This window comes from Ictidomys tridecemlineatus, chromosome 4 (assembly GCF_052094955.1).
Source record: "Ictidomys tridecemlineatus isolate mIctTri1 chromosome 4, mIctTri1.hap1, whole genome shotgun sequence".
In the NCBI taxonomy this organism is placed as follows: Eukaryota; Metazoa; Chordata; class Mammalia; order Rodentia; family Sciuridae; genus Ictidomys; species Ictidomys tridecemlineatus.
The window spans coordinates 87,792,966-87,809,113 of NC_135480.1; the positions used below are offsets into that span (position 1 = coordinate 87,792,966).

The 16,148-nt window shown below is 37.6% G+C and overlaps 1 pseudogene; it reads right to left on the bottom strand.

The window, feature by feature from the left end:
* LOC101965059 (S-phase kinase-associated protein 1 pseudogene) overlaps positions 1-12,290 on the bottom strand; it is a 39,019-nt pseudogene extending 26,729 nt beyond the window's left edge.
* Between the last annotated feature and the right edge of the window lie 3,858 nt (positions 12,291-16,148).

The window sequence follows — 16,148 nt, forward strand, 5'->3', positions numbered from 1 at the left end:
TTAAATTATCACTATTTGCAGATGACATGATTCTATACCTAGAAGACCCAAAATGGTCTACAAAAAAACTACTAGAACTAATAAATGAATTCAGCAAAGTGGCAGGATATAAAATCAACACGCACAAATCAAAGGCATTTCTGTATATCAGCAACAAAACCTCTGAAATGGAAATAAGGAAAACCACTCCATTCACAATATCCTCAAAAAAAATAAAATACTTGGGAATCAACCTAACAAAAGAGGTGAAAGATTTATACAATGAAAACTACAGATCCCTAAAAAGAGAAGTAGAAGAAGATCTTAGAAGATGGAAAGATATACCCTGTTCATGGATAGGCAGAACTAACATCATAAAAATGGCGATATTACCAAAAGTCCTCTATAGGTTTAATGCAATGCCAATCAAAATTCCAATGGCATTGCTTGTAGAAATAGATAAAGCAATCATGAAATTCATATGGAAAAATAAAAGACCCAGAATAGCAAAAGCAATTCTAAGCAGGAAGTGTGAATCAGGTGGTATAGCAATACCAGATTTCAAACTATACTACAGAGCAATAGTAACAAAAACAGCATGGTACTGGTACCAAAACAGGCGGGTAGACCAATGGTACAGAATAGAGGATACAGAGACTAATCCACAAAGTTACAACTATCTTATATTCGATAAAGGGGCTAAAAGCATGCAATGGAGGAAGGATAGCATTTTCAACAAATGGTGTTGGGAAAACTGGAAATCCATATGCAACAAAATGAAACTGAATCACCTCCTCTCACCATGCACAAAAATTAGCTCAAAATGGATCAAGGACCTTGATATCAAATCAGAGACTCTGCGTATGATAGAAGAAAAAGTTGGCTACGATCTACATATTGTGGGATCAGGCTCCAAATTCCTTAACAGGACACCCATAGCACAAGAGTTAATAGCAAGAATCAACAAATGGGACTTACTTAAACTAAAAAGTTTTTTCACAGCAAGAGAAACAATAAGAGAAGTAAATCGGGAGCCTACATCATGGGAACAAATTTTTACCCCCCACACTTCAGATAGAGCCTTAATATCCAGAGTTTACAAAGAACTCAAAAAATTGGACAATAAGACAACAAATAACCCAATCAACAAATGGGCCAAGGACCTGAACAGACACTTCTCAGAGGAGGACATACAATCAATCAACAGATACATGAAAAAATGCTCACCATCTCTAGCAGTCAGAGAAATGCAAATCAAAACCACCCTAAGATACCATCTCACTCCAGTAAGATTGGCAGCCATTATGAAGTCAAATAATAACAAGTGCTGGCGAGGATGTGGGGAAAAGGGTACTCTAATACATTGCTGGTGGGACTGCAAATTGGTTCGGCCAATTTGGAAAGCAGTATGGAGATTCCTGGGAAAGCTAGGAATGGAACCACCATTTGACCCAGTTATTGCCCTTCTTGGGCTATTCCCTGAAGACCTTAAAAGAGCGTACTACAGGGATACTGCCACATCGATGTTCATAGCAGCACAATTCACAATAGCTAGACTGTGGAACCAACCCAGATGCCCTTCAATGGATGAATGGATTAAAAAAATGTGGCATTTATACACTATGGAGTATTACACAGCACTAAAAAATGACAAAATCATGGAATTTGCAGGGAAATGGATGGCATTAGAGCAGATTATGCTCAGTGAAGCTAGCCAATCCCTAAAAAACAAATACCAAATGTCTTCTTTGATATAATGAGAGCAACTAAGAATAGAGTAGGGAGGAAGAGCAGGAAGAAAAGATTGACATTAAACAGAGGCACGAGATGGGAGGGAAAGAGAGACAAAAGTGGAATTGCATGGAAATGGAAAGAGACCCTCATTGTTATAAAAAACTACATAAAAGAGGTTGTGAGGGGAATTGGAAGAAAAATAAGGAGAGAAATGAATTACAGTAGTTGGGATAGAAAGAAAGGATGGGGGGGAGGGGGATAGTAGAGGATAGGAAAGGTAGCAGAATACATCAGTCACTAGTATGGCATTATGTAAAAATGTGAATGTGTAACCTATGTGATTCTGCAATCTGTATTTGGGGTAAAAATGGGAGTTCATAACTCACTTGAAACTATTGTTCGAAGTATGATATGTCAAGAGCTTTGTAATGTTGTGAACAACCAATAATAAAAAATAAAAAAAAAATAAATAAATAAATATTAAAAATTCTCTCTCTCAAAAAAAAAAAAAAAAAGAAATATACAGACCATTTTAAAACAGTTTTTTTTAATTGAGGTGAAGTTCATATAAAATGAAATTAACCATTTTTAAAGTGTACAATTCTGTGGTATTTAGTGCATTCACAAAGTTGTGTAACCACCACCTGAACTGAGTTCCTGAATATTTTCATCTTCCCAAAAGAAAACCCAAGACCCAGTACTTGGTTGTCTCTCACACTTCCTCTTGGCAGTGCCTGGCAGTCACACATCTGCACCCTGTTCTGAGTAGCTCATGTGAATGAAATCATACAAGAGGTAATCTTTTATGTCTGGCCTTTATTTTTCATTTAGCATTATACTTTGGAGGCTCATCTCCTTGTAGCAGGTAACAGTACTTTATTCCTTGTCATGGCTGAGTAATATTTCATCGTGTATATATCACAGTTTCTTGCTCATTCATCCATTGATAGATATCTAGATTGTTTTATCTTTTAGATATTGTAAATGGTACTGATATAGAACACCTTTAAAGGAAAAGAATAATTTTATTTTTTAAAAAAATCTTCATTTATTTATTTAGTGGTACTGAGGATTGCACCCAAGGCCTTAAGCATATTACGCAAATGCTCTGTCACTGAGATATCTCTACCTCTTGATTTTATCTTTTATTCAGACATTTTAATTCAGACATTTTAATTCAGTAATAACCTAAAATCGTAAAAATTTATATCCTTATGTTTATTGCAGTATTAGTGCAGTTGGGGGGAAAACCATACAGCTGTGGTAAAACTCAAGTCTAGTGTTGGCTATTCAATCTTTTGCAATAGCCTGGTAATTTATCCCTACTGACTACACTTTTTGTTGTTGTTGTTGTTAAAATTTATTCTTCTAAGAATAGCCCAAGAAAATGTTTTTTTTAACAGAAAATCAGGTCATCTTACTGCCTACTTCAAACTCTCCAGTAATTTCCTTTCTCATTCACCATAAAACCCAATCTTCCAATCATGGCTTACAAGACCCTGCATAATTCTACCCCAGCTTCACCCCCACCCTCAGGTCCACTGCCTAGGCACATTGGCTTCCCTTCTGTTTCTGATTGGGGACCTTTTCTAGTCTTCTGAAGATTCTGTCACAATTCTGTCCTCAATTTCACAATCTCCATTTCCTTCTCACTCACTCACTCTGACTTTTCCCCCCTCGCTCTGAATTTGGCCTCTATCACTTGACCAAAACTGCAGTCTGGAAGTGACTCATATTATTCCAACATTAAATAATGTTGGAATAAATATCCATATGCACAAACCTTTATAAGGATCTCTGATGATATCCTTAAAATGAAACTGCTGGGGGTAATGTGTAGTTTTAAACGTGTTTGAGATTCTCTGCCAAACCAGCTCTGGAAATTTTACCAGTTTGCTCTCCATTGCTGCTCATCTTTCCCTCCCTCTTCTCCTTGCTCTTCCCTTTCAGAAGGCATAATCATTTTCCAAGGTTCAGATGGTCTTCTTGGATCAGTATTCCTCTCTATACTGTTTCCCCACTGACAGAATACAGCACGAGACCGAGCATTGCTCAGGCAACTCAAGACTTAGTGACCCTGGGAACACTGGGAGCCAGCAGCCTCACACCAACACTCATGTTTTCATATAAGGCAACAGCAGCAGAGAAAGTGCTGATTGCCTCTGAGATGGCTACATTAAAAGATCACCAAGAGGACAATCCCTGAGAACACCTGTTGAATACACAGAATAACATGAGGGAGCCAGATGTTGGGTGAGAAGGTAAGGGCCAAGTGCTAGTGAGATAGAAATATTAACATTCACGTGGTCTCTTAGATTCTTACACCTTGGTGAAGGCTGGGACCTTTGGGATTGTGTGAGAGCTGTAGTTTTCTGGACCAGAGAACTCCATAGTTTAACCATTGGCTTGGAATCTGGATGTCCTTGCATCACACAGACTTTGCTTCCGAGTAACCCTAACTTATTAATGCTATCTGATTCTGAGAGCATATGAACAAGAATTACACAGCAGATGCTAGCACCCATTACATTCAATAGGACAACTCATCATTTCTCTGTATAATTTACAAATTTGCTTGATTCAATCCAAGAAATATGCATATATTAAATATCTTCCATATGTTAGTCTGCAAGGGATATAAAATGAATATGACATAATCTCAGCCCTAAATAATTAATAAATAGAGAAGATGAGGTGAATACATCCAACACATTAGAAAACACCTTTTCTCCCACCACAGTTCTAAACAAACTGAGAAATAAAATTTAAAAAAAAAACAAAAAACAGAAACAGATCAAACTTTATTACTAACAGAGTCCAGGTTGAAGAACAAACATACACAATGCAAAAACCAAAATGGGCTTCCTATTCTCTTATCCCTGGGGATCTAGACCTTGGAAAGCCCAGCAGAGGGACATTTGAATCTTCAAAGTAGACACACAGGTAAAAGTGGAGTGAGAACCAAGAGCAAAGATCAAATGTGTGACCTCAGGACCACTAATGGGTGAATACCACCCAGTTAAGAAACATAGACTAAAATTGGCCACTTCCATTGCTCTTACAGAGGAAGCAGTAATGGGAAGAGCAAAAGGTTAGAAAATTAAGAGAGGATCCTTCTCTGTGGAAGCCAGGAATAGAAAAGAGACATTCCTTCCAAAGGGACATACATACAACTCTCTGTTCCTCAAGTCTGACTGTGATACCTGTTCTAAGAGAGGTGTTAACAATGCCCTTTGGGAGGCTGGGGATGTGGCTCAAGCGGTAGCGCGCTCGCCTGGCATGCGTGCGACCCCGGTTCGATCCCCAGCACCACATACAAAGATGTTGTGTCCACCGAAAACTAAAAAATAAATATTAAAATTCTCTCTCTCTTAAAAAAAAAGTTTAAAAAAAAACAATGCCCTTTGGAGATACTAAACAGGAAGGAATTCATATAATTAGAGAGAGAGAGAGATAAAATATATATGGACGATGCTTCTGTTTCTGTTGACAAGATGTGAAGGATTTGGAAAGATCTAGCCAAGAATGGAGGAACGGTATGGAGCAATGCTAGGCAAAGAGAACAATATGGCTCCAGGTAGTGTGAGCATTCTCAAAGGGCTCCAGGAAAGGCAAGTACCCAGTAGTATGAACAGACCATTATATTTAGCCAATTTTATTTAGAGGGTTTTGGCCTAAAAAGAAAACACCTTTCAATTTTGTAAATTATCAAGCCATGTGAAATTGTGCTTCACCACTGTTCAAGACCAAGGTAGACTGAATTAGGGATGGGAGTGCCAGACATGGGGGCATGGATATCTGCTGTCCGGATTACTTGGTGATTAAAATAGCAGTGATTGAGATTCTGACATAGCTATTTTAAAAACAGATTTGCTTTGGATGACCCTGCTTTATTCTACTAGAGAGTAAGAGGGGCATACAGTAGGAAGTGGTGATTAAAAAAAAGAAAAAGAAAAGAAAAAAAAGTTGGGTGAAATTACAGAAGACGTGGAATAACATTTAAATGAGTTTGTACTGTGTTCCATAAAAAAAGTGGGAAACAAGAAGAGATTTTTGAATAGAGGTACGTGACAAGTGTCGTATTAGTCACTGGCCTAAAGTTCTACTCACTTTCCAAGAATTCACCTTCTAGTCAAGGAGATCAGTGCCTATCCAGGTAATTTCCATACAAGTAAAGGAGGGATCATGTGTCATAGTCAGAGATACCCTTATTATAAGTATGATTCAAGCAGGGTCAGAACCTGGAGCCAAGGACCCAATTAAAATGCACTTACAACAGTCCAGGCCAGGGAGCAAGGGATCAGAGAGTGGTCAGGAGGGAGTGGAAGCAGACGCACAGGTAGAAGCACCCATTTTGGGAAAAGCAGTTTCATTTCTTCTGAACTGGGCAAGACAAACAAACACAAGATACATTACCTTTCAGATGTGCATGTTTTCAAATATTGTTTCCACATTTTGATTCAAGCATCTCTTCTCTTCCACTGGTTATGTAAAGTACAAAGACCAATTACTCAGATTCCAAATAAATGGCATACTTTTCAGTTTACTTAACACCAATAGGCCCAGCCCTAGAAAAACAAAAGTGGCCAAAATTTGACCAGGGTGTCTGTTTGTACACTAGAAAAGTATAGGTTAAATTCCCAGAGGTTTTGATTTTGCCAGGAATCAGAACCACATTCACTGTAAAATTGTGAAACTATGTAGACAGGAAGGCAAGAGGAAGAGCTGTTTCTGAGAGGAAAGGAGGGGGGAGGAAGAGGCACAGATCAGAGTAGATTAAAGGTGCCAGGCTATAGATATTTGCAAAGTAGTCCTGTCTTAGGTAACTATTCAACTTCCTCCTGAGCTCATAAAACCAATTGCCTACATTGGTAATGGGGATATAGTAGGAAACATAGTAGACAAAAAGTAATAACAATAATTTATGACAAAAGAGGTTATGTTTTAGTGAGAGAGGGCAAATAACTAAAACTTAGGTAACTAAAAAAATAAAGAGATGGTAATAAGGTGATAAAAGTAATTGAGTAGAATCAGAATGGCAATCATCAAGAATACAGGCAACATAAATATTGGCGAGGATGTGAGGGGAAAGGCACACTCATACATTGTTGGTTGGACTGCAAATTGGTGCAACCACGCTGGAAAGCAGTATGAAGATTAGAAAACTCGGAATGAAACCACCATTTGACCAGTGACCCCACTCCTCAGTTTATACCCAAAGGTCTTAAAATCAGCATAATAGAGTGATGCGGCCATGTCAATGTTTATAGCAGCTCAATTCACAATAGCTAAACTATGGAACCAACCTAGGTGACCTTCAATAGATGAATGGATAAAGAAAATATGGTATATATGTTCAATGGAATATTACTCAGCTTTAAAGAAGAATGAAATGATGGCATTTGTAGGTAAATGGATGAAGTTGGAGAATATCATCTAAGCGAAGTAAGCCAATCCCAAAAAAACAAAGCCCGAATGTTTTCTCTGATACGCAGATGCTAATTCACGATAAGAGTTGGGGGAAATAGGGAAGAATAGAGTTACTTTAGATTAGGTAGAGAAGAGTGAAGGGAGAGGTGGGAATATGGGGATATAAAGGATAGTAGAATGAAATAGACATTATCTCCTTATGTACATATATGACTACATGATGAATATGATTCTACAACATGTACAATCATAAAAATGAGAAATTATACTAATGTATGATATATCATAGTGCATAAGTGCATTTTACTGCCATGTACAACTAGTTAAAACAAAAAATTAATTTAAAAAATGTAATTGGGTGGTAATATAGAGAAAACCACATGCACAGGAGGCAGGGATGTCATTCCTGGGTGAGTGGTGTGCAGAGAAGGCCTTAGTGAAGTTGATATTTTAGTAAAGGACTTAAGGAAGTGAGAGAGTGAATAATTACCATTTCTCCATTTGAGCATTCAAGGGCAACTGAGACTTAGCACATCTAAAACTATATTCATTATCTTCATCTCAGTGATGAGCACCAGACAGGCCCCAGCAAACACAGGCACCTCCAGTCACCATGACCTTGTCCTTTTCAGCCCGCCCCCACCATCCTCCTATTACTTAGACCTGCCAGTAGAGATTTCCTCGACATTTCTCTGCTTCAAACCTAAGTCTGAAGCCCATCGAAATCTGCCTGACAGCATCAGTCTCCAGATCTCTCCACCAGTCTCAAATCTGTCCTTCACCTCAGAGACCCTGACTGAACGTGATCCCAATGACAAATCTGAACATACCATTGCCCTGGGTTAGAATGCTTCACTATCTCTCCATTACCTCCAGGACACTGTCCAAGCCTCTTGACATGGCAAACAAGGGCCTCCAAGACCTGACACCTTCCAAATTCTCCACTCACGTCTTCCTGTTCTTCTAAACAGTGAATCGCTCCTTTTTTAATGTAAATGTTATTTCACTCCTCCTTGCCTTTATATTGTTCCATCTTAGATGTACTTACTCCCCTTCTATATTTGTATAACTTCTAGGTATCTTTCAAGCTCAACTTGAATCCCACTTTCTCCAGAAAGTCTGATCTCTCAAATTAGTTTAAGAATACCTCCTCTGTGTTTATTCCTAATGTAGAACATGCCAGCTGTAGTGTTATTTATTATCTGTGGGCATGTCTATCCCCCATAAGACTAAGCAGTTCAAGGGCATATCCCCTAGCATATTCCCTATTGAGGTTTTCAAATAACCTAATCAAAGGTCCAGCTCCCAGAATACAGGAAGTGACTGTATTTTAGACCAAAGTATGAACTTTCTTTCCACTTAAAACTCTATCTTCAAAACAAATAACCTCGGGGTTTTAGAGTAGTTTGTTCTTCCTGATGTAGAAAGAGGGAGAAAAAGCTATTTACCAACATTCCTCTTGGGGTCAAAGCATAGGCCACTCTGTGGCCTGAGTTTGGAGAACACTGCCCTGTGAAGGATAAAGGAGAATTTTTGTTGATACTAGAATCAAGATTGGTATAGGTAAACACTTAAGGTTAATACATGAGACAGAGCAAAAAAAGTCATAAATTGGCACTATTGTGAAGCTCCTGATAACTCTTCAAATTTTCCTAAATTAATGAAATGTCTGACTGGTCCACATATGTGTGTGTGTTTCACACATGTACATGTGGGGTATAATCTGGGAAAGGACCTGAGTTTTGCTCAGTGATGAGAGTGCAGGACTCCAAATAAAAGGGGGCCATAAACAAGTCATGGATTTTCAGCGTTCGGTTGATTTGAAGTAATGAAGGCAATATAGTTCAGAGCAATGCATGGATCCTTGGAGTCAGAATGTGGTAGGCTTCAATTCTGGATCCAACTTTCATCAGTTGGGTAACTTTGGGATAGTTGTTTAACTACTCTCAGTCTGAACCCTTCTTATATAAGAGGGGAAAATAACACTAGCCCTGGGTGGCTGTAGAGATTAACTAGGTGTTCAAGGTGCTGCAACTGTTATTATTCTCATCAGTGCTGTGTTTTAGGAAGATGTATCTGATAAGGGTACTAAGAGTGGACAGAAGCCAGGAAGAATTAGAGATAAACTGACCAGAGGCTATTTGAGCATCTCTTTAGGCAAGAAGAATTAGAATCTAAATGGAGGAAATAGTAGTGGACATAGAAGGGAGAAAAAATGTTGAAGGGAAGGACTGAGTAGCTGATTGGATAAACATATCTAAGGGAAGGAAGAATCTGAGAAGGAGCCAAAGCTTTGCATTACAGTAAATTAAAAAGGAATGATAATACTATGCTCCTTTGTGTTCCCAGAGCATTCCACCAAGTATCCCCACACTGATATATGTACCTGTTTTAGTCGTCTTTTTCATGGCTATGAATGAAAGACCTGACAATAACAATTTTAGAGGAGAAAAAGTTTACTTGAGGCTCATGGTTTCAGAGGTCTCAGTCCATAGATGGCCAACTCCATTGCTTTGGGCTTGAGGTGAGGTAGAACATCATGACAGAAGAGTGTGGTAAGGAGAGCAGGTCAGAACATGGGACAAGGAAGCAGAGAGAGAGATAGAGAGACTCCTCTCACCACAGATAAAATATAGATCCCAAAAGCATGACCCTAGTGACCCACCCCTCCAGTCATACCCTACCTGCCTACGGTTACCATCCAGTTAACCCCTATCAGTGGATTAACACACTGATTATGTTAAGGCTCTCATAAGCCATTCACTTCACCTCTAAACTTTCTTGCATTGTCTCACACATCAGCTTTGGGGGAACACCTCATAGCTAAACCAAAACAGCACCCTATATCATGTGAGACTCCAGGTCTTGTCTCAAGTCCCTTGTCACCAGAAATCTTCCCTGATCAATCAAGTCCAGGCTTAGCTCTTTTTCCAACCAGATGCTGCACTTCAAGTCACTGAAAGTCTGGGTACTTAATTATACTTTGTTCCTGGGGTTTTAGATTTGACTTTCTGACTAAATTTCTTATTCTCTGAAGGCAAGAATTAAGTTTCACTCATTTTTCTAACATCATCTCTGACAAGTGGTCCATACCTATTCACTGCCTCTGTGGCTAATCCTAATATTCTCAGCTTCCTTTGTTCTGAACCTCATGCCATAAGCTACAATAAAGATGCAAATTGCCCTTTGTGACAGCCTCAGAAGAAAGAGCAAGTTTAAGGAAGGCAGGAGAAGAACCAGTAGACCAACCAAAGGACAAACCCAGTTCAAGTGTTATTTTGCGCTCACCACAATATTCATCATCATCAATATCACCACTAATATTTATTATTACATGCCAGGTGCATAGATCATTTCAGTGAGTACTCATAATGACCCCATGATGTAACTACTCTTACTATACCTGTTTCACAACTGAAGAAAGTAAGACCCAAAGAGGTTAAGTGACTTCCAAATATTAACAGCTATTAAGTGATGTAAGAAAGACTCTCTAATATTATCACACAGCTAATTAGACTGTGCTAATAACTAGATTAAAATAATTGTACTGGGGAAGGGAGATAACTACAAAACAGATTATGGGGTGGTAGGAAGAACACTGAAGTAGGAGTCAAGAAACTGGACTTCCGATCCTAAGTGAGGTAAGATCTGTGGACCTCGGTCCTCTTCATCTGGAAAATAAAGAGATCACACTGAATAATCTCTAAAATGCATCCCAGCCCCAAATTCTGTGCTAGAAACATCATCTATTTCTAATGATAAAAGACCTAATAACATCACTTTTAATAAATGCCTGTTTTCTTGGAGCTTATTGGAATTATTCAGGGCCGCCTAGACCAGGATGGTCACATGTAGTTTTAAGGAGTATTTTGAAATAAGAAAGGAAATAGCATGAAGAAGAGACATCATCTGGAAAAAATTCAGGCTAAGATTGGTCAGGAGAGTGACTCAAAGGAAGGAGCATGTGAGTCACGTGCACCCTGTAACTAGCAGATACTCCTGGCTGCAGAGGGAAGCATCGTTACAGTAGGAAATGAACACAAGAAAGGACCAAGTTGTGGGCAATCCAAAAGTTAGCAACTGGGAAAACTAACAATTTTTTTTTTTTTTTAGTTTTTACAGAGAGTAATGACTAGATGAATTAATTTCTAATCCACTAATTTTTTAAAAATCTAGGTATAAGATGAACATAACTATCTCACAGGAACTTTTGAAAAGTTTAGAACAAGCAGCTATTCTAGCATGACCTTCTAAAAACCACCTGAGCCAAATAAAATGACCTTGGGATATACAAGTTATACTCCCTCAGAGCTTGCTATTGTATGAGTAGAGGGGAAGGGAGAGGAAGAGAGAGATCTAAATGTGGTGAGTACATAAATGTAAGAGGAAATTGTTGAGGTTTGTATGTTATATGGTTAGACTTTTTTAAGTGATGGAGTGGCATATTTTCTTGATTTCTTTCCCAGAATATAAAATGACCTAGCCTAACTTTGCAAATGTCCCACGAGTTCCTTATACTTTCTTTCACCTTTATGAAATCTTACTATGCAGGAAAAGAATCTTTATCTAAGAGGAAGATATTTAGTGAAACCCAATGACATTTTTGGAAGACAACTCCACTTCCAAGTCTCTAACACAATAAACTTATACTTTTAAGTCTCTAATGCAAGAGACTTATCCATTTAAAATCATAGATAAAAATATTAGTTTCAACAATAAACTAGATAGGATAATTATCAGACTCGAACATTTTTCCTAGGAAAGTATTTATTTTCCATTATCCTGTTTCTGAAATGAATTTTCTATAATTATAGAAACAACAAGGGTTACATTTAAGATTTCAGTTTTCCACTGTACATGGAAAGGATTCCTAGGCAGAGGTAGAGGTCTATATTGAGAGGGAAAAGGGAAGGAAGCTGACTTGAGTGTGTGCTTACTCTGTGTCAGGCACTATGCTGGCCTCTTTATGCACATTATTTTATTTTATTACCATACCTCTCCTACACATAAAAACAAAGAGTATTGGTATTGCTCACCTGAGTCACATAGGTAGTAGGTAAAAGCAGAAGGATGCACATGGGTCTACAGAACTTCAAAGCCCACATCGGCTCTACCAGCAGCAGATTAATACTGCTGACTTTCCCCATCTTGCCACTCGGGTAGAAGGAAGTGAGTTCCTACATGTTAATAAAACTCTTTGGTATTAGAACTTATTTTAAAAATAGGAATACTGTACAAGAGCTATTTTGAATCAATACCATTGAACTTTCTAATTTGCTCATTTGCTGCCTGAGTATAGGGAATTGAGACAACTCTTTCTCTTTACATACCCAGAATCAATCACTTCTGGTCATTTCCATTGCTATCATTCTGGTCCATGTTGCTGTTTGTCTTGCCTACATTACTGTGATAGATTTCTAACTGGTTTACCCACGTTAGCCCTTGTCTCCTTTTTCAATATATTCACTAGTAGAGCAACCCTGAGATCCTTGAAAGTTCTTAACACAAAACTCTTCTACCCAACTCTCTAATGGCTGCCATCTCACCAGAATAAAAACCACAGTACTTGAGAGGCCAATAGGCTCTGCCTGCTCTGGCCTATGTCTTTGTGTTCATTCTCATCTCCTGCAGTTTTCCCCACTAGACTTCTTCCTCTCTGTCACACAAGGCTTCAGTTCCAAGCTATTTTTTACCATTTGCATAACTATGATATGTGGTAGGATAATTTCAATTTGCCAATTCAAACTAAATATGGCATATTTATAAATCCTGTAAGAAAAACATATCGAACAAGTACCACATACAAAGAACTAGGCCTGGCCTATTAGCAGTAGGGATGGATATTTTTAAAAGTAAAGAAGGCACAATGCCTGGTGTTCAAAATATTTACTTCCAAAAAGAGGGTCAATTGAGAAGTACAAGGGACTGAGAATATAAGAGTGTTTATTCAGCAGGCACAAGGCCCTGGGTTCAATTTTTTTAAAAAGTCAGAGAAAGACAAATAGAATGTTAAGAGAGTTCAAAAAACATTCTTTTTTTTTTTTTAAGGAAAACTTGGGAAAGGCTTTATGCTTTATTCAGTTATCCAATGTAAGTCTTAAAGCGTAATTAGGATTTTGAAGATGAGTGTGTTCTGGATGGAGTGAACAATGTAAAAGAAAAAAGAAGAAATGGGTAGCAATGAAGATGAGAATGTCTGGTTCAAAAGAGACAGAGCTAAGAGAAAAAATGGGGGAAGTCTCCCTGCATTTTAAGAAGGTGCATATGTTCTTAGAAAAGTGCATGAGAGCCAGGTGTGGTGGTGAACACCTGTAATCCCAGCAGCTCGGGAGGCTGAGGAAAGCCAGCCTCAGCAAAAGTGAGATGCTAAGCAACTTTGTAAGACCCTGTCTCTAAATAAAATACAAAATAGGACTGGGGATGTGGCTCAATGGTCGAGGGCGCCTCAGTGGTCATTCCCCAGTACACACACACCAAAGACAGTGCATGAGGCAATACAGCTGTAGTAGCTGGGAGTATTTCAATAGCAAGCATCAAAAACTGAAATCATTTTAAGAAAAAGGAGGAAGGGGAGGTAATAGCAGCAGAAGAATTCTACAAACTCACTGTCTCAAGGAGCCCAAGGTAGCCTAGGCACAATGTAAAATGTCAGTTTTACACTCTGCCTGCTACAGTTCTACTTCCCCTCTTCTGACTTCTTTTTGTGAATTGGCTTATTCTTTTTTCTTATTATTCCTAGTTTATTATGGTTTTCAATCCATATGCCAAGCTCTTGCAAAATTATTTAAGAAATAATGAAAGAGATGGCTTTCAAGCAGTCAGAAAGAAGTGTCAACTGGAGACAAAAATGGTCGCACAAAGTATGCCAAATTCATTACACGTAGGTTATTTTTTTCTTTATTGAGATTGAAATTGGAAGATCATAAAAATACCACAGAGCACTTAAATCTTACAGGATAGGTAAATATGACATATGTAGTTTGATGTGTTAGGTTCTCCTTGTCCCCTGACCTTCCTCAACAGTCTCCCTTGTTCCTGCTGTGGATACCTTACCACATTGAATGTATGTGTCTCCTCACAGACTGTTAGTCTAAAGACTCAGGTGGAGAACATGTCATTTTTACCCTCATGTTGCCAGCACCTAACAAAGTCCTAGCTGATAACAGGCTTGTGTGTGAAGTGGTTTTGATAATTTCAGTATGTATTTCCTTAATGCCTAAAGAGGCAAGCATATTTCCAAGTGCTTATTGACCATCTGCAATGTTGTTGAGCTATTTGTCTATTTATTATACGTCTATTTACTGTTGAGTTGCAATTCCTCTTTCTATATTTTGGATAGAAGTTCCTTATCAGAAATATGGTTTGCATAATTTTCCTAACTCAGTAATTTGTCTTTTCAGTTTTACTTACTTTTCTTGATTGTGAAATCAACTTGAACCTCTTAACAAAGTTGCTAACAAAAATTAACATATTAGGCTGTATTTATAAAAATATAGAACCCAGACCAAAATATTTCTGTTTTCTGCTCATCTGACCACTCTGGAATAGTTGAAATCAGTTCAGAACACCACAGTGCAGAAAGTTACACAAAAAAAAATAGGTAAAATTTGCCAAGTTGAGCCATGGTCTGAAAACTATTCCGTATTTCATATGAGACATAAAATAGTCAGCAGAGTATATTTCACACAGAGTATGTATTCTCTGGTTGCTAAAGAATGCCCATGTGATTCTTTGGAAGAGAGAATTAAAATAAATGAATGCCAAAAAAAAAGACATGTCAGAGTCTGTATAATGAAAGAATTACAATAGTCACACAATGCCAAGAGCCTATTAGGTATTTAATAAGTATTAGTCACATTAATCAGTGAAGGAATGAACTAAATATATCCAAAAGTAGAACAAAATGTTTCCACAGGGTGTAGTTTCCCATGAATAGAAATGTTCAAGAATGTAAAAGAGTAGCTGCTGCTCCCATAGTAGACAAGACTATTGCATTAATAAAAAAGACCAGACAATCTAACCTCCAAAGTCCCATCCAGGTCTAAGATTTTGTCATTTTCAAACTCAGATCAGGTGACTATTGATGGAGATTACAAGTTTTGAATTAGTAATATACTCAAATGCAATATTTGAGATACAAAGGGAATATAATGAAACTTAGGTCTTCCCAGCCACCTAGTGCTCCTCCTCAGATAACCCTATTCATGTTTTTTATTCAGAAATATCCTATATATAGGAAAGTATATATTATATTTTTACATAAATGGTAGCTTATTATACACAACATTTGCATCTTTCACTTTAAAATTTATTTTACCACAGAAAGATAGATACCACAAGTTCTCCCTCTTTGTGAAAACTAAAAAGTTGATCTCCAAAGAATGGAGTGAAATAGTGGTCAGTAGAGACTGGGAGGGGTGAGGGGAGGGGGATAGCAACAGTTTGCAAGAAGAGTAAGGGGAAGAATTGTGCAAGGAAGTTGAGCAAATTATACTATGTGCATGTATGAATATATTACAATGAATTCCACTTTTATGTATAATTATAATGCACTAATTTAAAAAAATACATGGATGGAAGACCAGTAGAGCAGAGGAAGGAAATCAGTGGGAGGGAGGAGGGAAAAGAAAAGGGAACTATTAGGGAATGAAATGGAGCAAATTATGTTAAGTACACATAGGAATATGTCACAATAAGCCCACTATTATGTATGATTATACATTAATAAAAACACAATTAAATATACTAATTATAAAAAAACATAAGAGAAATTACTACCAATTTTCTATTGCACAGGAAGATATAACTATTGGTTACAACCATCTATCATATATTTCAAAATAACTTAAAAAGAAGACCATGGAAGTTTACAACATGTAGAAACCATTGACATTTGAGGAGATGAAGTGCTTATTACTCTGATTTGATCATTATATTGTATACATGTACCAAATTATCATACTGTACCTCATAAAGATGTACAAATATTATGCCTCAATAAAAAT